Here is a 23,860-nt window from a genome sequence, read left to right on the forward strand (position 1 = left end):
AGCCTTTAGTCCTCTGGAAGGTGTCAGTCAACAGATTCCTCATCTGTGACAAGGATGAAGAAATAAGCAGTTTGTTTACAGAGGATGGAATTTATCAGGCTTCAGATGTTTCCCTTCACGTCTTAATGGTCCGTGGTCAGAGCTGACAGATCCTCTGGTGTCCGTGGTGGCTCGGCAAACCCCGCTGCATGAGAGCGCTGTAGACACGGTGAGTCCCCCCAGTGTCACACAGCTGCCCTTGCTGTCCCTGCAGCGCCTTCTCTGTGGCCCCGTTGAAGGGCATGCCGAGGTGCCACTGCACTCTGAACTTGGCTGAAGAAACACCCTGGGAGACTGTTTTCCTTGGGCGTAGCTTAAAAGCGGCTGGGAGACTGCTGCGAGTTACCTGCTGGGCGAACAAATTCCTCCTGTCTTGAACAACCCCGAGTATCTGGGGGGATATAAAAGGACATTTGCCCCACCAGCTCTGGCACAGTCCAATATAGGCGGCTAGGTCCTCACCCGGCAGTTGACACATTAAAAGTGACTTTGTAAACGTAGTCCCTTCTTAAAATGGAGAGAAATAAGCTGTCTGTTGTGAGGGATTTGGGCTGTCTGAAAGCCCCTGGGTGAGCAGCTGGGGGGAGGACAAAGAGGCAGTGTGCTGAGAGCAAACATGGCCACTTCCTGAACTCTTCAACTTCCCCTCAGTGCCTCTGAAGCTCGGGGACCAGCGTATCGCATCTCTGCATGCTTACCAAGGGGAAAAGGCTTAAGCTGCATGTGTCTCACAGTGCTCTCAAGTGTCTTCCAGTGTAAATAATACTTTGGCCATTCGGCCCAAAACTTGAAATGAGGGCAGAGCAGGTGCATGAGCAGACATGTGTTTGCACATGCACTCCTACGGCAACTGCAGGAGCTCAGACGTGCATGCACAAGTAGGCGTGTATGTGCCCAAAAAGAGTCTGATGCAAAAGCATCCATTTTGTGGAGTAGCCTTTTCAGCCACACATGTATTTCCTTTTGTGTGGGTATCCTCCATATGTTTATACATAAAATATATACATCTCTTAATAGATGGCTGTGATTTGTTCAATACTTTGCTGCTGCTCTGTGAAATCCTGTTGTTTGCCCCTGCCTTTTTGCCAGAGGTCACTACTCCTTGCATCGCTGTGGGTAGGAGGGATCCTTGAAACCATTGACACTCAATTTCCAGTGGGATCAGTCAGATTACTTTAGCCCACTGATAAAAATTATTAGAGCTAAATTGACTCCTTTGGTAGTAGTAAACTAGTGAGTGGTGGTAGGAAGGAAGCCTTGAGGTAGCAGATGGGGAGGTAATCCATGGCTGGTGGTCACCGGGAGGCTGCTCACAGCACTGATGTCTTCATCTAGCACAGTTTAATTTAGAAGATGACATTTTTTAGTGGAAACCTCTTAATTTATGTAGGAATTGCATAGAATGCATCAACCAGTGGGCAAAGAAACAGCTCCCATTGGTTTGCTCTGGGCCTCTCTCTGTAAACTGTGGTTTTGTGTTACAGCCTGGGTAGCTGCAGTGCCAGCTTCATGCTAGTAGTTGTCCCCTGCTGCCTGAGAGTGAGAGAAAAAAAGAAAAAACCTAATCAGCTCTTGAACACTAGATCAGTTCCTCAATACGGCCCATGGCACATGCTGTGAAACCACTGTGCCAACACACCTGAGACAGCCATGGGGTGCGGTGGGAGAACAGCCATAAACCAGTGTTGCTGCTGAAAGCTTTGCATCCCAAATGTGCAGCATTGCTGTCTGCTTGTTCACTCTCTTCCTGCCTTCAGGTTCTTCACACCCACACTTAGGTGCAGCTAAATCCAAGCAGTGCCCCAACGTAGATGTTTGCAGTCAGTGTCCAAGGGAACCCCTCTGGCTGTGTAACCCATTCGCCTTCACTCAGTTCTTGCCAGGCTGGTCAGGGCCCCAGGTGTTGCCTGTTATTTCAGCTATCACTAAATAAAGGGACATTTAATTGAACTCTGCCCCCTCCCTTAGCCTCATTGAAGGGTGCTTAACATGCTCCACAAGCACATCTTCCAGCAGAGCAGTATCTCCTTGCTGACCCAGGTAAAACCATTCTGCCTCTCCTCTGACATGGTAGTCTTCAAACTTTATCTCCAGGCTGTGTCAGCATTTCTGGTGTTGGCACCATTTAGGATTAGATTGCCTTTCCAAAATTCATGTGTCTTTAAAAAAAACTTCTGCTAAAGCACCACCTATTATCTAATTCTGTAAACATACTCTTCTAATCCAGGATTTCACTGTCCTTTCTTTTGCGACATATGTTCAGGCCTGTTTGTTCCATCACTAGATGACAATATGTAGATGCACGCTGCTATAGCTGAGAAAAGAACCTCTACTCTTCAGCAGTCAAACTATTTTTCAAAGGAATCAAACTCCTGTGAAAGCTGTTTGTCCTATTCAGATGAAAAATATTTCTGAAAATTGCTGATAACTGCATCTATTCGAATATATCAATTCATTACCATTCTGAAAATTTGATAAACAAATATCCTTGAACTGAAGTTTCCCACGCCTTCAGCATAACTACGTTCTCCACTATTGCATTTGTTTCTTCTTTAAAAGAAGAAGGGGGAACTGAGCATACTGTGACAGAATCACATTCAGCATTTGGTATTAATACAAGGAAATGTACAAAAAGGTCCATTGAATCATGGAGTGACTCAGAAGGCAATAGAGGCCATGCAGAAATGTCAGTGGTTCAACATGAGAGCAGAAAACTCTTAAACATGGTGTAAGGGGCAGTTAGTTTCTTCATCTGTTTTTTAAGAGTAAGTAAAGGGAGTCTAGCAAGGTGCGGTGAGGAAGTGTGGTGTCACATGCCACTCTACAGGAAACGAGATTGAAGCTGCTGGGGAAGTTCAGAATCGGGTGACCTCCAACGGATTCAAATAGCACAGGTTAGTTCTCTTAAAAAGTCTCTTTAACTGTCGTACAGGGGTTCTGCGTACGTATTTTTACAGATTTTTGGTGGGGGTGGGTAAGAAGTGGTCCATATGGCACTTGTGTTGGTAGGTAGTGAGCAACGAGGGCTTTCGGAGCAGGGCTGTACGGGGCAAAAATAGGAAGCTCATCTGTGAGTTAGCTTGGTTTGTGAGAAGCTTGGAGCCTGCCTGGCAGTACAACAGCAGTGTGAAGCTCAGTCACATTAGAAGTGTCAACTTGTTAAGACTTTCATATAATAAGCAAAAGGTCTGGATTTTTAATGGAAGTGTTTGGTGTTAATAAATACCAGAAAGTGCTTTTCGAAGCACAGGTTAAAACTGTTGACTATAGTGAAAACTTCACTGTGCTTTGGCTGTACCACATATATAGCTGTTCTGTTTGATTTTACTGGTGTAGTTTCTTGTTAAGGTTTTCATTCATTCCTGGTGATTTCTGTTGAGGAATTCCATCCCAGCTTTTCTCTGCTGGAGAAATGCACCATGTCAGGAATGAAATGGCACCAGTTTGGTGCTGGTGAACTTGAGAGCTCTCAGAGGGAGGCTGTTTAATGGGATGCACCTTTTGTGTTCCTGCGCAAAAATACATTCGTTACTTCTGAATGTTACTAAGCAATTGTGACTGATTAAAAATTCTGCATGCAAAGTTGGAGTGAAAGTTACAAAGGAAATAAACTTCAGGATGATAAAATGTAGAATATAGTAGTAAGTGCTGCACAGAATCTGAACTGAAACTAAATCCCAGCATGGGGTGCACGTGGTGCTGGGAGAATGTGGGGGGGGAAGAGGAGGCGAGGGCTGTGCAGCCTGCTCAGGTAGTGACAGCTGAAGGCCGAGGTGCTCACCCTGGGCAGAGACTCCTGTGCTCACTAGGCAAGGCCACAGCACACAAGGCGGAGGGGCTTGGACAGCGGTAGTTGCAGTGATCCAGCACAAAGTGCAGATGGTGGGGGTGACAGATGCTCTGCGAAGGACATGCTAGACATTAAAATCAGAAATTTGAGTATCAGGCAAGTATTCCTAAAACTGTCCATACTTCCTAAATATTTTAAAAAATATTTTCCTGATTCTGTAGAAAAACAGACTAAGTTGCACTGTTTTTTTACCCTCCCCATACCACCTAGTGCATTCATCCTGATCTCAGCATAAAAATATCTACATGAAACAAATGCAGCAGCTGAAGAAGGAGCAGGCTGGACGAGCGGGGAAGTCTTCACCTCCTCCTGCCTGGGGAGGCAGATTCTGGGTGTGGCTCTGTTGCGGGGTCTCAGCAATTTGGGAATAGCGGGGCCCTGTTTTTGGGCAGTTCTCTGCAGCCTTGCAGAGTTTGCTCTCACGTTTTGAGCTTTGGAGTATTACATGCAGAAGGTTCTGGCCTTAGCTGGGCTCCTCTGCTTCTGTAAAACCGGCAAGTTTTGCAAGCAGCCGAAGTTCTGCCCAAAATCAGCCTTTCTCCTTTATTAGAGTTTATAGCCTTCACCAGAGCACTGTGAAACTCAACTCTGTTTAACTAAATGTGATTTAAACCCAATTTAGTAGAATCCCACTGCAGACATTTTCATTTCAGCCTAATTCTGTCTTATAGCAGCTCATCTCAGATAGATTAGGAGTTGTTTTAAGCTAAGTATAATGGCTTGTAAATAATATATTTGAGCCTCCATGCAGTGGTTTGCAGCAGGTATTTGCAACTGAATTAAAAAATAAACTGATACACTTTCCTAAATAAATAAAGCCTAACATTTTTACTCAGCTACCAGGAGTGAGCACAGGCAACCAGGACTGAAAGAGGAGGGAAAGAGCGGGAGAGGGTATAGGAGAGGGGGAATTTCTGAATGGGCCTGTTCTACCAGCCTGCATTATGAAAACCAGGGAATTCTTTCCCTAACAAATTAAAAAGGAAATCTGCAAAAAGAGGAAAGGGAATAAAGACTACAGACTAAACAAAAGGAAATAAATATGGGTTGGAATGAGAGAGAAGGAAACCGAAAAAAGAAAATAGTGAAAAATGGAACCAGATGGTAACAAATTCTATACTCAGAAAAAAACCCCTCCTCTTTTACTGAACTTTAGAAAGAAGAGAGTGTGTATGTGTTTGCACATATTCATAGCATCTATGGAAGAAAATTTAATTTTTCTGTAATCTCAAATTTTTTGATTTCTTTCCCTGGGGAAGTGTCAAAGTTTGTAAGTTTGAGAGAGCTTAAAAGTTAAATGAAAGCAACTTTATCCTTAATTCTGCAAACAAACAGAATAAACTGCTTAGAATGCCACTTTACTGACTGGCTGGTTTTGCTTCTGAAAAGCCATTCAGCTGCATTGCTCTGTTGACTTTGTGTCCACTGTGCGCTTGGATCCATGGCACAGGTTTGCCCTACTCTCTGCGAAGGAAAAAATAGGAGTTAAGATGTGCAACACCAACTAACGCAAACCTGAACTGCATAGGCCAGCTTCAGAGAGTTTATAGCAGGATCCCCTTGTGGGTTTCATTTCAACACATAGTGTATGCAAAGGTTTCATAGCAGAGGGATTGGAGTCTTGAGACTTTGATCTCTAAATAGAAGTAAATCCATACAATGCTGAATGGCTACTGTTCTTATATTTTGTTTTAAATTGACTGGATTGTTAAAGACATTTTGTTGTTTCAATATTAAATACATCAGAAGGACAAGGGTATCTTTTGCTGGGACATTATTTGCAGCATGTCTTTATCACATCTTGCTGGCCATTCCCTCCCCCTTCCTTCCCTCCCCCCCATTTCAGTGCAAGTTCTGCAAATCATTTCTGTAATTAGCTGTTAAAAGCATCTAGAGGTTGAAGGAGGTCGGTTTGACTTTTGTTCAGTTGATTTGTTTCAGCTTTTGCATGCATTTCTCTCTAGTCTAAACTGCAGAAACCTCCTTACTACAAAGCTGGCCTGTAAACCATGGCTCTTATAAGAGGAGCAACTGTAGCAGTGGATAACTCCATTCAGCCTTACCACCACATCCATCCATACATGTTTTTAGGCTTTTCTGCTTTCATTTCACCACTTATATTGGCTTCTACTATGCTATGCTGAAATCGAGAGAATTATCTTAAATTTGTTTGAGAACAGATTGGGCCCTTTGGTCTCAGGGACTGATATGGAGAGCACTGTCAGTGTGTTTTTCTGTTCTGATTCCTCTTTAGATGGAGGCGGGCTCCTCTTTACACGCTGCCAGTTTCTCATGCAGAATTTCTCCTTACACAAGGAAATGCATAATAGATACATACTCAGTCTCTGTGGTCGCCAACATTTCAGTTTCACAATTAATAGTTCTCTTTCTTTCTTCCTTGCAGGAATGTGCATCCTGGGAAATGTTATTGCAATCTAATTAACTTCAGAAAGTGTATTCTGGACTGAATTTGCCAGGCCCTCTATTCTGGTGACAAGGTACAGAGCCCGTGGGGTTTGCACAGGGAGAGGGATGGGAGTGGGGAGGAGTTTACTGTGTGAGCAGCAGCACAGGGAAACGTCTCCTGCATGTGTCATCTCTGGCCTGTAACAGTCAGGAGGCATAGAGCCGTCTCACGTCTTGATTTGCCGTGTGACAATATAGGAGTCATTCTTCTCTAGGGCAGGATTAATGGCAATGCCAGTTTACTGACATGCTCTGATGTGGCACACCTTTCCTAATGTCAGATTTAGGTGCCTTTGGTTACATCAGATTTTCTGCCAAATCCGCAAGCTTTTAACACTTGCAGTTGGTTTTTTTTTTTTCATTCCAGTAGCACAGGGCTAACAGTGGAGGGATTTAAGATTTCACAACTAGGTCAGGAGACCTAAGATATGATTTGGCCAGGCACTGTGAATTCGTAGTTGTCCTGACTTAGAGCAAATGTCGTTACACTTGAAAACTGCACAGTGAAGGCTGCAATGTTCAGTTTGGTGCTAATGAACAGAAATAGTATGAAAAAGTCCACTGAGACACGTAATGAATCAGAAAGAAAAATATAATGGTGAATTTACTTTTTAATTTTTTTCTCATTGCAGCAGAGGCGCAAGCAGAAAGCATGTGCTGTAGATAGGCTGCAACATGCTGACCTAGAGCTGGTGCAGTCCAGCAGATCAAATATTATTTCCTATCTCAAATGCACTGTGTTGTAAGCCCTGACAGTGGCTTCTTTGTGATTAGTGGGCCAGCTAGAAACTGATGCTGGGAGAGTCTCAGAGGTGCTTGGGATCTTGGTTCTCTGTAGACATGAGCACAAAACCATTCTGGGCTGCTTCTTGATAGGGTCTATTGCAATTCCATGTGGGTTGATGCTTTGGTGTAGTTTCAGCAGTGTGCTTGCTTTGGGAACCACAGCCTGGAGAAATCTGGGTGCCGGGCTTGGGACATGTAAGAGGGAAGAATTAGCCCTAAGAACAGACAAACGTCTCCATTCATGGCTCCATAACTCATACTGAGCATGATGAACTGCTGCCAGGATGAGGATTGGTGCAAAGCCTAATATTTGGAGAGTTGTTCCACATTAGAGGACCAAAACCCATGGTACTACTCTGTGATCAGTAGCCAAACACACCTGTTTGGACACTGTGGGTTAGAAAGGATGGCCTGTTTGAAGGAGGGAGACAGAGGAAAAATATGAGTATTTTTTTAATTGACATTTATATTTTATTTCAAATTAGTATATTGGATGCTGCAAAAGAACATACAATGCAATACTGAGATAAAGATCGTGAATTGTCACCCTCACCCATTTCAAATATGGTACGGGATTATGTACATCCTACAGCAGTAATGAAGAGAGACAGACCAAATACAGCCTGTGAGGAAAGACTGGAGGAAATATGGTTGCTTAGCCTAAAGAAGAAAAGATCAAAGAGGCATGTAGGCAGTTTTCAAATAGCCGTGAAGAGGAAAGGAATAAATTATTCTGCACATCAGTTGTAAATAGGATGAGAAATAGCAAATGAAATCACAGCAAAGGAGGTTTAGATTAGGTACTGGGAAAAGCTCTGTTAGCTGTAAGGCTAACAAAGTAGATAACTTGAGGGATAGTGCAGAACTTCCATCACTGGAGATTTTTAGGGAGAGAAGAGAAATACCTGCTAGTGATGATGTAATTGATAGTGACTCAGGGGAAGGACAGATGCCCTCTTCCAGCCCTGCTGTCTATCGTTCTGTATTTCAGTCTCCTTGTTGACAGTGACTTTACATTTTTCTGGTTATCGATGAAAGCTGAATAGCTACTTTAAGGTAATAAACACTTCCATATGTATGGTACAGTATATCCCTCACTCCACTTTTCAGGGAGGGAAGGTGACATGCCGTTCCTGAGTTTCCTGAGGAGATTTTGCTCTTCTAATTTGGGAGTCAACAAATAAAATGAGTGCATTATACTGTGCACTGTGGGGCAAGTATTGAGTTGTTATCATCAGCAGCTGGCAAGGTAAGGAAGGACCAGGTCTGCTCCCCGCATAAAAGGGAGTCCTGAAGAGGCAATCTGTGCTGCTTTCTTAGATGAACTGTTGTGGGAAGACAGGAAAACAGAAAACTGCTCATTTTTATCATGGATCTCAAAACTCTGGTACTAATGGCAAACTTGAAATTCACCCTGACCGTGCAAAACCAGTTTGGTCTGCATTGAACAGCATTCCCTGATAGCAAGTTTTGATGGATCAGGGCTGGCCTGAAGCAGCATTTGACTGTAGAGTTCAGGCTTTGTTCACACAGCAGCCCTGGTGCTGCCGTACCCCTTCTGCACAGAAGTGGGGCTTTTTCTCTGCGTGGTGATGCCTGGACTGGCACCACCTGTATCCCAGCCCTCTGTCAGCCAACCTGCTTACCGAGGCCTTGGCAGATACAGAAAAAGCAGTGATCCTTGCACAATCATTTGTTTGAGATCTGCCAGTCATCAAGACTGCAGTTTAAGAGAAAAAGTAGACTTCATGAGAAGAGTAATGGTTTTTGACCTGATAAAACCAATGCAAATCTTCCTTTCAGCTGTGGGTTTGATCCAGATATAACAGCTTTCTGAGTTCAGAAAAAAATTTCTTTTTATCTGGAAACTTGAAATGGTTCTTAATTCTCCGTTTAATTATCAACTCTAGTTTTGAAAGCAGAGATCTTAGGAGTCCTAATTTAGTCTGCCATATGCTAAACTTAGTCTTCAAACTTACTTAAAATAAACCCAGTTTGGTTTTGCTTATGCAAGCTAGCCAAACAGTTCAGCCAGTTTGATCAGGGTTTCAGCCGTATTTACAGGATTCAGCAGATGTGATGCCAACTTTAGCTAGGGTTTAACAACTGTGACAACCACTCTTAGTGCAAAGAAATTGAAGGGGAAATTGTCTGCCACCCTCCAATACCTGCTGTTTCAGGGCACCTGCACTGAGCACTCCAGTCTGCAGCAACTGTTTTGTTTTCTCCTCTGAGCTTTTGGTAGATTGACATTAGTAAGGACAAATGTGAACAGTCCTGTGGAGTAAGAGGACTTGCTGATGAATGTTCTAAAGAGGAAATGCAAACGTTGAATGATGGTATGTGGCTGCTTTTGGTTTTGTGGGTATGTTTTTTTCATGGCAGTGGTATGCCATACATACATTTTCTTTTTTTTTAGATTAAACAGTACCAAACTACTACTTTTTATGCAAAAAGCTGCCTTTGGAATACCAGCAGGAGCTCAGCTAGACCTGCTGTCTTGCATGGAGACATCCTCCAAAACCAGCTCCTCCCTGGACTCCCAATGACCTCCTGCACTGCCTGTGGAGCAGGCTATCTCAGAGCTGCCAGCTGACACGAAGGTGCAATGCTGGCTGGGTACTGCTTCCAGAAACCTGGCGGGAACCGGGAGCCGCTGCCGGCCCTGGAGCAGCTAGCTGGGACACTTTGTCTCTCCTCAAGCAATGGCTTGCAGCTCCTGCCAAGTTCAGTCAAGATGTGGATTTGTCCCTCTTGGCATATTCACCTGCCTAGCATGCCTGCCTGGGTATGACCTACACAGTCAGTAAGATATGACCTCATGTGTGATGTCACTACAGTCCCTGAGTCCCCTGGTAAACCTGTTCCTCCAGAGCAGGCACCCACATGACACATTGCCTTTGACTACACTTGCTGCACGGAAGCATTTGGTTGTTGAAGGTCATGGAAAACAGTTGGAGATACAAATATTTAAAATGCAGATAGCTGAATGGAATTGCTTAATGCCTTGGGCAAACTCTCTCTTTTAATATGTGAGGACTCAACCAGCTGCAGAAGTAGAAAGTAGGGTGTGCTGCATGTTTCCTTGGGGTCCAGCCCGGGTTGCTGCAGTAGGCAATGTGGCTGCACTGTTTTTCCTTCTCAGGAAGGCAACGCAGGACATGCCTCCTCTTTGTGTAGGGGAGGATTGACTAGTTCTTTTGCTAAGCCGCAGAAGACTTTGCCCTGCCTATTTTTTTGGCAGAATCCATTAATAATCATTCTTTCCAGCTTCTCTTCTTTGCTCGCTAGCTAAGTACTTGCCATGTGCAGCTGTAAAAAGTTATTTCCAAAGAGAAGTAAATTGGAGCAAAAACTTCTGTAATCGGAGACATGGAGGAAAGCAGAAGGGCGTTTTCACTTTGTTGTCCTTGGTTGCTTTTGGGTTGATTTGTGCCATGCTTTAAACTAGTCCCCGTTACAGAACTTTGGGCCCCCTTGCTTGTCAGCATCTGTGTCCTCCCAGTCTTCACTGTAGTGGCACCGACTCGCCCGAGGCCCTCCCGGAACTGGGGGGATGATCAAGGCAGTCAAGAGTCAGTAAGGGAGCCCTGTGCTGGGTCAGCAGCGTCATGTCAATACACTAGCAAAGCTATGAAAACACAAGCCTCTAGCAATAGGATTTAGATACCTAAGTTGGAAAATTTCTGTTTGGATATCAAAGTTAATGATCTCAGTTATAGTTTTTCAGGATGTTTTTATTGAAAAGCTTTTCTGATTAAAACCATCAATTTCTCAAAACTATTTTTCCCCCCCTGAGATAAAAGGTGTGAATTCAGCACAATTTAATTTCAGAAATCAGAAGAATTTAAAATTATCTTTTTTAAAGAAATTTAAAATACCTAAAGCAAATGTAGGCTTTGCTGAAATTTGTGCTTCTAAGAATAAATGTTTGGGTTTTTTTAATTCCTGATTAAAACAGAAATCTCTTCATGTCTCAGACTTTGACAGGATATAAAATTAGTTTCCCACTTCTCTATTTTTTTTTTTCCCCCCAAAACACATTATTAAGTCCTGTAGTAGAACAACATACAGAAATTTTAGTGCCTCCCCAGGTAGAACAGGGAATCTAAATTCCTAGACTGAGTTAGTCTTTCATATAACAATAGAATTGCTTTGAGTTTAAAAGAACCACAGACTGATGCAAAACAGAACTTGTACCTTACCATCTATTAAATAATTGTCAAAACAAGTAGAGAAGCGTATTTCATAAATTAAATCTTCAGAAGCTATCTTTACTTATAGGACTTTCAACTGGACAATGAAAACCTTAGATTATTTGGTATGGACACCTTAACTGTGTGCCTTTACTGGGGGTGTTTAAATTGGCATCCTCTGCTGCAGATGTGTACTGGGAACTCCGATGTGTATGTGCAAATTTCATAATCCCAGTATCAAGGCTGAGTCTTCAGTTAAAGTGTCAGATGTAAAATCTGGACCCTGTGTTTCAATGTTCTCACTTATATTTCATTTCATGAGTATCAAGTCCTGCTGCAAAATTAGACAAAATTCCAAGACTTATGTAAAAATGGCTTTACAAAGCTTTTTTGAGTTGAATTTTTGTTGTAGCTCTACTCTAGTACATGAAATAAAATGTAGCTGTGGTTGGTCAATACTCTTATCTCTGCTTAGCTTATAATGGTATAAATATGAAGAATATTAGTATTGCCTGGATTTTACTCTTTGCATTTTGGCAGCTTTTTTATGAAATAATTGAAACATCACTTAACTGTACCTTTCTTTTCCAAGTGACTTTTGACATTTTTTCTTGCCAAAAGGCAGCATTGGAAATACTTAACAGAAAAATTCATCCTTGTATTACTCAGGATTTTTTCCAGATTGGACCAAATGGAAATTGTCGGTGATAGAAACAGTGCCTGAGTACCGCGGATGACTTGCATACATGCAAACTCAGACGCTGAAGGCTAAGGTCTCTCCCATTACGCATGGTGAGGTATGCAATGCGCTGTGGATTAGATTTTTACTGCTTTGCGAAGAGCTTAACTAAATCCAGAGGAAGAAGAATTTCAGGTCTGACCTTCTACCGCTCCAGCCCTCAGATAGCAGCCACTAGTACATCAGGCTCCTTGCCTGGGGATCTCTGTAAACACCAGTCCACCAGTTCCACCTCCCTCACATGGTTTCAATTCACAGGGGTGATTTAGAGCTCATCTCCATGCTGGCCAAAGAGGGAGGGTGTGTCCAAGCACCCTCCTGCCTTTGCTCTTGCACCCATCCCTCTGGTTGGCCCCTGGCTTGGAGGTGACATTCTGCAGGGCAGCCACCAAACCACTAATTTACTCTGGAGCTGCTCTTCCCAAGAAGCGAGTCTGGAGCAGGAGATCTTTTGCAGGTTTTCTATATGTATTTCCATTTGGTACCAGTTTGTTTCATCCAGTAACTTGTCTTGGAGGTGGGGAAGTGCTCGCCAGCTCAGAATAAGGCATGTGATGGATTTGGTGGTTCAGTATCACAGGAGGAAAAGACAATTCTTTGTCTTCCCTGCTGGTAGTCTGCTTTAGCCCTGGAGCTGCAGCTGGCAGCCCTCATTATTTATCATACAGATTCACATTACTACTTTAGGACCATATCTTCCTCTGGTATAAGACAGAATCACAGAATTGTCTAGGTTGGAAAAGACCTTGAAGGTCATCCAGTCCAACCAAAGACTTTGTATGTCTGGAGTGAAACTATAGCAGTTCCTGTCAGCTAAGGACAGTTGATACTTTTTTTTTTTACTTGTATTAAAAAATTATACTTTTAAAATTAAGCTTTTCTTGATGTAGTAATAAAGGCAGTGAATTAACACAGTTAATATGGGTATGTTGTAAAATCTATGCGCTTTAAAACAGAAAAAGATGGTTTGATTTACTAATTTTTTTGTATATGATACAAAGAACCAAACAATATAGAGATAATGGCAACCTTCAATCTAGTTTACTTAATGGTTATCTGATCTGTTAGATTTGTACAAGCCATCTAAATACAGTTTTTGAGTTGTCTTATTGGGCAATTTTTAATAGCAATAGTTTATTGCTTCATCTATCTATTTCTCTGAAGTTGCAGAAGTTTCTTGCTGGATTCCAACCCAGCAAATAATCTGGTGGTGCAGGAACATAACATTTTGGACTTGTTTTTTATGTGGATTAGAACAAGACATCATTTGCCAGTACTGGCAGGATATTAGGTGATCGTGTAAATTCGCATGTGAAATAATGTGTTTTCAGTAACACTGTTGCTTTTCTTTGTTGTTTTTAAATGAATTCCTGTCAAACCAAAATATGTACAGTAGGATATTTAAGGTTAAAATTAATCTCTTATCCTTAATTCACCTTGGGCTTGGAGTTTTTTCGTAATGCTTTGGGTGCAGTTTCTGAAGTTTTGTAGACCCTTTTGAAATGATCACCTTTTGGCCACAGTATCTGAGTAGTCTGGGGTGAGCTAAGGTTGGCTCCAACACGAAGAAAGGGTGATTGATGGCCTGGAGGTTGGGGAGGGAAGGGGTTGTTTGCTGAAGGAGACCCTCTCTTTGTTTCAGATTACTTTTTGCCTCCTCTTTTCCCTCCCCTTTATTATTTCCATCCTGATTCTAAAATCTCCTCTGCAGATTTGTTTTTATATTGCTGAGAACCTTTAAAAATAATTACTGAAACCATAGCAGCCCATCTGAAAGCTTTCTGAAGTGCAGTATGAACTACACAGCAGGCCAAACCTCAGAGGGCAGAGGCCCTCTTCCAAGCAAGCAAGAACGGATGCTGCGAGTTGCTTTGATTGCTTGTGCACATGGACACTTTTGCATGTGCAGGTACCCGGCATACGCTGCCCAGTTTCACATAGTTCAGGGTTTTCAGGCTTTCAAAGTGATTTTCATTTTTAATTGCTGTAAGCTAGTTATTACATAAATTATGTAAGGGAGAGTTTTGTAGCTATTCTCAGAGGCAGATCTATGATAAAATACCAATTATAGTAAGTACTAAAAGCTCTTAAGTACACAGAGTAATGGTATATTTTGTGTATATTCATTTATACCTCAGTAAACTGAAAATTTTTCATTGCTTTATTTGCAAACTTGCATGAATTCCTTTGGACATGTGAATTATAAAAAAGTAATTGTTTTGTAACAGCCCAGCAGAGAGTCTACAAAGAACTTAACTTTCCCTGGCCATGTTATTGAAATAAGCATTTAAATGGCAGATCAAATGCTATTTTATAGCTTTTTGCATCGGAGGTCAGAGAGTGTTTGAGAACACAGTTCATACAAGTCATATGCAGAATGAGTCCTCATTTAGTATCTAGTCAGTTTGTAAGGTCTGATGTGAGTTTCAATTCAGTTTGTGATCTGTGAGCAGGGCACAGAGGGAAAGTTATGGGGAGTTTTTCAAAAGGTTGTGGTCCTTTGAGACAGATGACAGTATATCTTGCCAGTTGCTCTCCCCAGGGTCATGAAGCAAGATGCCAGCAGTGCTGAACACAAGTGATGGCATCTTTCTGTCCAGACTGTGGCTGTGGTTGTTACTCCACCAGCCTTCTGCATCCAAAAGACAGTGTTGTGGGAGCCACGCCAACCTTGATTACTGACTGTGACACTCCTCAAATTCATTACTTATGTGCAAGTATGATTCAGTGCCTCACAAATGATCTGGTTTAATGACTAACCCCGAGCTACAGTGCAAATCCCTGCACAGCAGAGAACATCAAGGGACTTCGTGGGATATGCACTTCTTAATCTTTAAGTCTGATCATCCTAAATAATTCAAATGCTTTCAGCAAAGTCATAAGGTACAATGGGTCTCATCCAGCCCCCTCTGAAAACTGGCCTGAGCCTTTCCATGAACTCTAATGAGAGTAAAATCAGACTCTCCCATCTCCACCCATTTTAGTGGAGGTTTGGAGTCCCAGCACTTTGCAGCCTCAAATAATCCAAAATTAACTTTCAGAATGGAAAATAAGATATTTTTTTCTTTTTAATTAAAATCTCTAGCAGACCTGGTTGCCTGTTTCTCACAAAACTGATTTATGGGCACTGAACCGAGGCTTTTATTGACAGTAACCTGGCTCTGAGGTGGTATTCGTTTTTTCTGAATTGTCTTTGGCGGAGCAGGCTGCCTTACATTATGCAGATCTGGGGCTGGGTTTTGTTTTGTTTTTCCCACACTCAGGGCAGATCAGTCTTTGATTGCTCCTCTAATGACAGGTATTCAAGTTACTCTCTAATTCATGTTGACACCTGGGCTGTAAAAACTCTAATGCACTCTCGCTTGTGAGGTTGCTCTTTCTCTGCTGACTGCCCAGGCTGCTTAACTTTTTGTTTGGGCTTTTGATGTGAAATCTGAACTAATCTCTGTGCTCTGTAGTTTTTCAACATTCTTACAGGAATATTGCAATATTTACAAGAGAGAAGGATTGGAAAATGGTGTTTTAAATTCATTCCACATGTCTGGCCCTTATATGCCTCAGATTTCCCCTTTAGAGGTAGTCGCTATTTTAATATTATTTTATAGATGCTGGCTTTAATAGACCAGTCACAGTTCACTGCGGATTTAGTAAGAGTTAGTTGATTGTGATGAAGAAAACACTTTATGTTAAAAAAGTCTATTTGAATGCTGAAGCCAACTGAATTCTAAACCTATGCTTACTGGGCAGTAAAATAATCTGACGGTGTGTGAGATCCTTGATCCTTTTCTGTATGCCTTCATTATAGTAAAATACTTCTGACTGCAGCTTCGTGTTGTTCTGTTGGTCAGAAGAAAGGTGAATGAAGACAGCTTCAGCAATGGCATTATGCGGGTCACAGTGTTATTAATACTATTAATAATTTTAAATAGTGATCTGGTCATGGAGAGGATGTGGTGTGGGATGTCCTAGAGCTCCTAGGATGTAACCTGTGGCTCCAAACAGGCTCTCTTCATCCCAGCCTCAGGACTTGCAGAGAAGAGAAGCCCCTCTCCTTATAACCACCGCTGTGAAGAGGACCCACAGCACACTGGTAGCCAACCATGGTCGGCAGAAGTCCAGCAAAATCCCAGGGCTTACTCACCACACTTGGTTCCTATGACTTCTTTCCATGCTGGCTGAAAGTTGCAACAGCTCCAGTGTCCAAAAAAACCATTCAGAATAATTCCCGATACTTTTTGGCCTGTTATGCCATAAAACAGTGGAGAGAGGAGAAAAAAAAAAATCTTCCAGACTTCTGTCAATTTGATTCAAATGGCAGAATTGCTTTCATGCTACAGAAAGGAAACAAGTGGTCAGACCCGGAACATCCTCAAAAAAAAGCCCATGGAGCAATAGGTGGAAAGGCAGAAGGCGGGTACGCTAATGTAAACAAAGTTATTTTCCTGTGGTGACAAGCTACGGGCTCCGAGGGCCAGCCTGTGCCTTTCCACCTCTGGGTCACCAGGTGTAGGGTGTGGGAAACATCTCTTCCTGCCCTCCGCCTGCCTCTGTGCAGGCTGCCTGCCACCGACAGGCCACGAATGGCCCTGTCCTATTGGTGAGGAGAAGCTGGTGGAAAGAGTCCTGCTCTTCAAGACTTTTCCCAACTTAATACAATGCTTTTTTTTCTAATTTAGAACTGAGTAAGCTGGGGGCCATACTCAGAAATCCTTAACTCCTGAACTAGCCTGTTCACCCTACCAACAGCTCCTAGAGCTTAAGACAGCTAGAGTTCAGGGGAGAAAGCTGTGCAGTGAAGCACATTCTGCTGAACAGCCACATGACACTGAGTGATCACCTCTGCAGTAATGAGAGACGACGCTGGAAAAAGCAACCCCATCAGAGAGAAGCTCTTGGGCTATGTATTAGGAACAGTATTTTGTGAATACAAGATGTTCACAAGGAGGAACAGGCGAGGGAATAAGAGATGGACATCAGGTCCTTGTTGCCCCAGGTATGTTGTCCCTATGTGGAGAGGTTGTCCCTACAGCCTCTCCAGAGCACCGTAACAAGGATCCCTTTCTTTAGGGCTGCACGCTGAGGTTGCTTCCAGCCAGGGTGAATCCCTCGTTGGCTGCGTTGGGCAGCGTGCCTAGGATAACACAGCCTGGTGCGTGGTTTCAAACGCTTGGGTTGACTAAAGGCTGCCTTGGATGGTAGGTGATTGAATACAGCAGGCAGCTGTGCTCTGGACAGCTGAAGTAAGAGCTCAAGCACAAACGGCTCAGTCCTTAACCATCACTTGTGCCTGGGGGAGAGGGTGAAGCTGCTGTAGGGCTTTTCTTTGTGGAGGGGTTGAGGAAAGGGCCTTTCAGTTTTTGGCAGGGAGGCAGGAGTGGGAGGGAGCTGCAGGAGATTGCAGTGTCTCAAGTTGTGTCCTCCTGTCCCAAGGGCTGGGATACAGCCCAGTAATTGTAGATTTCTCTGCTGAGTTTGGCCCGGACCTCCTGCTGAGGAATGACAAACACATGCTTGTTTTGAAACACCAGAAAGACTCCTTCTCGCAGTGTCCGGTGCGGGAGCTTTGCTCCAGGCGTCATTTGTAGGGCTGGGGTCCTGCTCCCCACGACAGGGTCCCTGTGGTGGGGGGCGTGAGCTGATGCTCAGAGGAATATTTCTGTGGATCTCTGAAAGCACTGGCTGAAAGAAATTATAGGAGCATGGATTGGATGGAAGCAATTTCTGTTTTCAGTGAGTCATACTTTCTGCTGTAGTGTCTTTGCTCTTACATTATCAACTTTTCTCAAGTCAACATCCAAACACGTAAACTGACCGAAAGCTTTGCTGCTTCTTCCAAATAGTGACTATATTGGTGACTGGGGACAGTCCTTTGAAGCTATCCATTGCCTGTGATTCTCTGCGTATCTTGAAAAATATGTCACTGAAAAGAAGAAGGCTTTTTAAAATACTTGGATTAAAACAACATTCTGACACGATAGTGGCCTATTTCTTAGCTGTAATTTTCCATGGATGCAGCACTGCTGGATTTTTGCCATATAACTCCTGGTTGCCTTTGACAGATGAGGTTTGCTGGATGCAACTTGCTGGGGACCATGAATGCATCTGGCTGTTACAGCTCCTGGCCCCCTGCGGTTGTGTGCTAGCTCAATGATCTGATAGTTCACTTGTCACTGACACCCTGCAGTAACCTCCTTTGTTACTGTTTTCCTGTGATGGTAAGAAGTAGACGAAAAGAGTTTAGGGGGCTTTAAGACTCTGGGGAATTGCCCAGTGTGAGCTGCAACCAGTGCTGCCTGCAGGGTCACTGTGCTTGGCGGGGTGGCTCGGTGATGGGGGAGGTGAGCATGAGGGGTGGAGGAAGATGGAGATGCTGTAGGGTTGGCAGGGTGCGGGTGCCTGGGATAACACGCACAGAAAGGTGAAAGCACCTCATGGCATCCTCTCATTTTTTTTCTAACTAGTCTTGGGCTTCGTTTGCTATTGTGGTTATTTATCTTACTCCTCCTCACTACCCCACAGCACCTGCACCTTTCACATAGCTCCGTTGCGGTTGTAAGAGGTAAAAGATTAGAACTCTGCAGTTTATTGAAAAGGGTATGCCTAAAACAAGACAAAATCTATCATCTATCCGCAGCTGAAGTAGGGCTGAAAAAATGCTCAGTGTGATACTGCCTTGACATGTGTTTCTTCCCCAAGAACTGTCCCATGTAGTCCTGCCCAGGGACCTCCAGGCTCTTGCTCTTCTCTCCTTTTTGGCCCCTGACTGCAACAGGATGGCATTGCATCCCCCAAGTCGGTCACTATCAAGTTTGTAAAGGTGCAGTTCCCCGTGGCAGATCTTCCTGTTATTGCCAGCTCCTGTGTGTCATTCAGGTTGATCTACTTTGGGGCTACATAGACCTCATCCGCTTTATACATGTGCCTGTGAATGAAGCTTATCATCTGTCACCTCTCTGAAGGCCGTTTGTGGAAAGAGAAAAGAAGCTCTGACTCGGGGGTCTGGGCAAGAGCTCTGCAGCATCACTGGTACCGGCCACTTTCTCTGCCCTGGCATTTTGCATAAGGGTGGTATTTTTCAGTCTGGGTGGAAAGTCATACTCATACCACTCATTTCAGGTACTGTGGAGAGTTTCTTTGAAATGTGAAAAGTCCCCAATAAAGTTGCCTTCCTCTCTCTGGCAGTGGCAGCTCCCCAGAATTTCCCTGGGTCTCATGCATCCAAAGTAACTTCTCCTCTGTTGGTCTCTCTTTTGGCTGTCCAGTTCTCTGCAAGTGGTTTTAAGGGTGAAATGTTAATGCCTCCTTTTGCTACCACAGCTTCCTTCAGACAGGATAGGACAATTTGCGTTCTTACACCCTTGTAATGTCCTTTCTTGGGCCACAAAGTCTTGTAATCCCTGCTCCAAAAGGAGTGTCGTTTCAGCCAGAAACCATCCTTAAAAGACCAGTCACTGATGTTAAAGGACGCAAAAATACTGAGAGTAACGTTTAAGTGCCATTTCCTTCCTCTGGAGCTCCTCAGCTTCGAAAGGTTTACCCCAGTTAGGAGGAAAATCCAGGCTCTCCTGCTGAGTATAGGGTGGTTATGCAGCAGCCCCCCCTGTGTTTCAATTAGAACTTGTATTGGGTTACTTTAGTGCCTGTCAGGCTTTTCACTCCTCTATGTGTAAGTGACTGAGGCCAGAGTCTCCTAAATATTCTTTCTTCACCCTGTAGGGGAATTCCTTTTCAGTATATTCAGTAGCTTCATGCCTTACTGGGTTTGGTTTGGTGCCCTTGTTGAATTCTTTAGCAGCTTCAAACCGTCTATCTGTATACTTATTTATAGGTTTCTACATATTTAGAAACTTTAATAAGGGAAGAAGAAAAATACCTGATTTTTTTCAGATGGGATTTACCAGCATGGTGTTGCATGGGAGGAGTGTCTTCAGCATCCTCTAAAGCTCTCATTCACACCTTGCTGCACGCCCCCACCGACTCTGGCAATGCAGACAGCCCCTCTGGCCTTTGGAGGACACAGTGGTGGAAGGTGGGAAGTGTAGGCTTACTGATGATTCGGGTCCACCAAGGGAAGGGGGAGCAGGGGGACTAGAACAAATTTCATCACATCACAGTAGTATTTTTTTATCAAAACAGTTTAATAGTTCTGTACTCTCTTAAAAAACAGCTCATGAAAAAATACTGTGGTCTGTATGAAACTGACTTTAAATGATTTTCCAGCTACTTTGTAATGTGTTTACAGTTAGTTGTCATTCTTGTTTTGAGAGCTACCTTACTAAAGTACTCGATAACCTAGCCCAATTTCCTCAAATTCAGATTTTTAAAAATTTTCCCTTCTTTGATTAGTAATGCTTTTTGAAAGAGCCAAATCAATACTGGTTTGGAAGTTGGGTCTTTTTGCATAGAGGGCCAATCAGCATTTCAATTGGCAATTTCGGGTTTTGTCCCCTTTAAGTTCTATCAGTTCTATTTTATTTTTGCAGTTGTTCGTTCCTTCCTCTTTTTTTGCTTGGAAATTAATCATGCAGGAAATGATTAACCACAGTGAGCTGTCTGTCTGCCTCTGACTCAATATGTTTGAGAGGGGGCACCTCAAAGCAGCTCAAAATGGCTGACTAGATGCAAACAGTGCACTTGCAGTCCAGTTGTTCGCACTGTCCATCCCACGTTAAATATCACATTTCTTTTTTTAGCATTTGTAATGCTCCTGAAATGATTTCTGAAGTACTAAATTAAATCTGAAATGCCCAGAATTTGTGTTTCACGTAATTCAGTTTAGTGCCAGTTCTGCTTATTGCTCTTTATGGATTACTTTGCGAAGCAAGGGGCTCTTTGCAGAACGCAGCATATGCTTTCTCTCTCCTCTATTTTGGCTTTTAAATAAAATTAGTTTTTCTTGTGATGTGTGGCATATCATAGTATTTTAATACCGTTTCTGGTAGTGACTGCTGGGTGTGCCTGGCAGCTTGCAAAAATCAGGGCTTCCTCATGCATCTCTGATTGTATGCTCTACCTGGGATTAGGTGGGCAGCTCTGGGGCATCTCGTTTGCTAATGGCTGGGGTGGCTTTCTTAAAAGGCAGCAGATGTGTGCCCACGCCTCTGGGGAAGGTTGCCTGTGGTCTGCAGGGAGGCCGCCCTGGCACGGGGGTTGTAGCCGGGGCGGTGCAGCAGGGCAAGTGTGAGGCCTGCGGTGGGGTGCCCGCTCAGTGATGGCAGCGGGGCTGGACCTCCCTGCGGAGGAAGCAGCAGTGTGCACGGCGCTGCTGGCGCCTGCCTCACCGCGGGACAGCCGCTGCTGCCAGCTGTGGAAACCTTCCTGTGGCTGACAGTACAGACCTTTGTGTTTGGGGCTCAGGGGCCGACGCTGTGCTGTATGTACACGGGTTCGTTCCTGTAATCCTTTCTGCTGCACCACCAATGCTCATCTAGATGTGATGTTTCCATATAGCTTCTTAAAAGCTGTGACAATTTAGACTACTGCCTAGAAAATAGGCAAGGACACATGTCTTGGGTTTCAAAGTACCAATATGCCTTCAGCCTTCGTCTTTCAGAATTGGTTCCTTTTCAACGCGTGGCAGCAGCGAGCGTTATAAGCAACTTGGTTGTTAACAGATTTGGTAGGTAAAATTTATTGCTGGATGGATCGGTTACTATTTTAGGTATTTTATAGTATCGGCTGTTAGCAATTGAACATAATGTCCATTTCTTAAATCCAGCTCTTTCCCACTGACAAAGAGAAAATAATGAACTGAGTCCCTTGCTCAAGTATAGGACAGTAATCTGTTTTCCTCTAATTGGAGAGTTACACTTAACATTTTAGGACATCTCTGGGCTCTGTGCAAAACAGATCCTGCGAATTAGTGATGAACAGTGCTGCTGCAGAATTCAAGTTCAGCATTGTGCTGATTCAGCTGCTTTGCTTCTGCAGCCCGAGAGGCGCTGCTCAACCCAAGGGTCAGCCCCAGCACTGTGCTGTGCTGTGGGGACAAGCCCCCAGGTCACTGCATATCTTCAGTACATTATTATTCCTCCTACAGGCTTATAGTGATCAAATTTAAAAATCGAGAGAGCGCCATTTTTTTTTTGCTTACAAAAAGTCAGACAAAGAAATAGATTGTACAAAATCTAACAACCAAACAGCAAGGGTGAGTTAGAGCTTCAAAGGCAGACGTGCTGTTTCTTGCTGCAAAGTTTCAGCTTAAGTTTCTGAAATTCCCAGCAGCAGGAGCAGAGTCAGAGTGTGGCAAAAGTAGGAGTGAAGCAGTGTTGTAACTTACATTTTAAGTTGAAATTTGACAAACTGGGGTGTTTTACTGGCTCTGTAAGCGTGCGCATTATACTTTTGTGTGTGGGCACACAGGTTTCTGAGTCATGCCATATGGTCTCTTTTCTGATGGCTCCTAAAGGACGTGTGTACTCTAGAACATAATGAGTAAACAGCTCTGCAGGATGCTTGGGTTAAACTTCAAGCCAGTTCTGCCTGAGTTTGGCCTATTACAGAACCTTGTCCTGTGGTTCCAAAATATCATTTTCCAGACTCCCCTGGTAACTGCCCTGGGGGCTACAGGACTTGTTCAGCAGTAGCTAAATGTTAGGCTCACCAGTGTACAGCTGCGTACCTAACTTCCACTCCTGTCTCATTAAGAAAGCCCTTCACTACCAGAGGAGGTACTAGCTAGTGTGCAGCTGGGGATGGAAGGTACGTCAGAGGATGTCATCCCTCTGCAAGATGGGATAGGGAAAGAGGGGGCACCCAGTGCCTTTTTCTCTTTTACCTCTTTGCAAATAATGTGTGCAGGGAGTGTTTTGGAGAGGCTGGATGTGTCTGTGGGTAGTGGCTTCCCCTTAGAGAACTTGGACTTCAAGTGTTAGTTACCCTGCTTCCCCTCTGTCCCCACCAACTCCTTAAGAAGCCTATCTAAAACAACCCAGTTAAAAGGAAAAAAGGTAGAACAGAGCAACACAAGCATGCAGAAAGCAAGCGCTTAACTGACAGGGAGGTAGGCAAGTTATAGCATTTGAAAAAACACTGCTTTTTAGAGAAAGCACTTCATAGACCAGCTGGCTCACTTGCTGCATTCAGGTCTGAGCTGCCTTAAGGAATTCATTTAAAAGTCTTATATCAAACCAAACTTTTTTCTGCCTGCTCCAGAAACTTTCCCGTGGCACATGGAGTGCCGAGGAGACTTCACGGCGCATTATCCAGACTGCTTTGGCCTGTTATCAAAGCAGTGCAGAGAGCAGAATTTCTCTTCTTAATCAGTTGAAGGAGTTAAAAGCTTGGTGAAATAACCTAATGGCACAGTTACGCTAGAGACAACTGCAGCTGTGAAAAGACTGTGTTAAGAAACAGGATGGTTGTGGTCTGCTGTAAGAAATAATTTTCCTGTTGACTATTTTTTTAAACAGGAAGCTGAAGAACAAAGCAGCATTAGTCTTGGTGCTTTTAATAGGCTTCAGATTTCAAATATTGCATTTAGGATAAGCAGATCAGGAAAGGATAGGGCTTTGTGCAGAGTTTTATGCAACAACTGAGAGTTAGAAATATGGAAGACAGGAATATAATGATTCAAGCAGATCCTCTGAATGTGAAGCTCGTGCTTCTCAGGAGACACTGTGAGATGCGTGGTAACACACCAGAGGACTGATGAGGGCACGCAGGTCTGTTTGCAGGACTTTGTGAACGCATGTGTTTGCACAGCGCTGCGTAGGCTTGGCTTCGTGCAGTTTCCTCTTTGTCAGCCAGTCTGTCCACCAGCTTCCCCTCTGCTCTGCTTGCTCT

At 43.6% G+C, this 23,860-nt stretch overlaps 1 protein-coding gene across 3 annotated transcripts in view; it reads left to right on the forward strand.

The window, feature by feature from the left end:
- The window catches only part of WIPF1 (WAS/WASL interacting protein family member 1), a 58,709-nt gene that overhangs the window by 14,785 nt on the left and 20,064 nt on the right, over nt 1-23,860 (forward strand). Inside the window, exon 2 of one of the 3 annotated variants that reach the window (XM_074873179.1) lies at nt 6,294-6,387. The exons of the other annotated variants lie outside the window; for them this stretch is intronic. The gene's annotated coding sequence lies outside the window, so the exon portion shown is untranslated. The remainder of the gene's footprint in view (nt 1-6,293; nt 6,388-23,860) is intronic. 3 annotated transcript variants of the gene reach the window in all.

This window comes from Strix uralensis, chromosome 6, assembly GCF_047716275.1.
Source record: "Strix uralensis isolate ZFMK-TIS-50842 chromosome 6, bStrUra1, whole genome shotgun sequence".
NCBI classification, from domain to species: Eukaryota; Metazoa; Chordata; class Aves; order Strigiformes; family Strigidae; genus Strix; species Strix uralensis.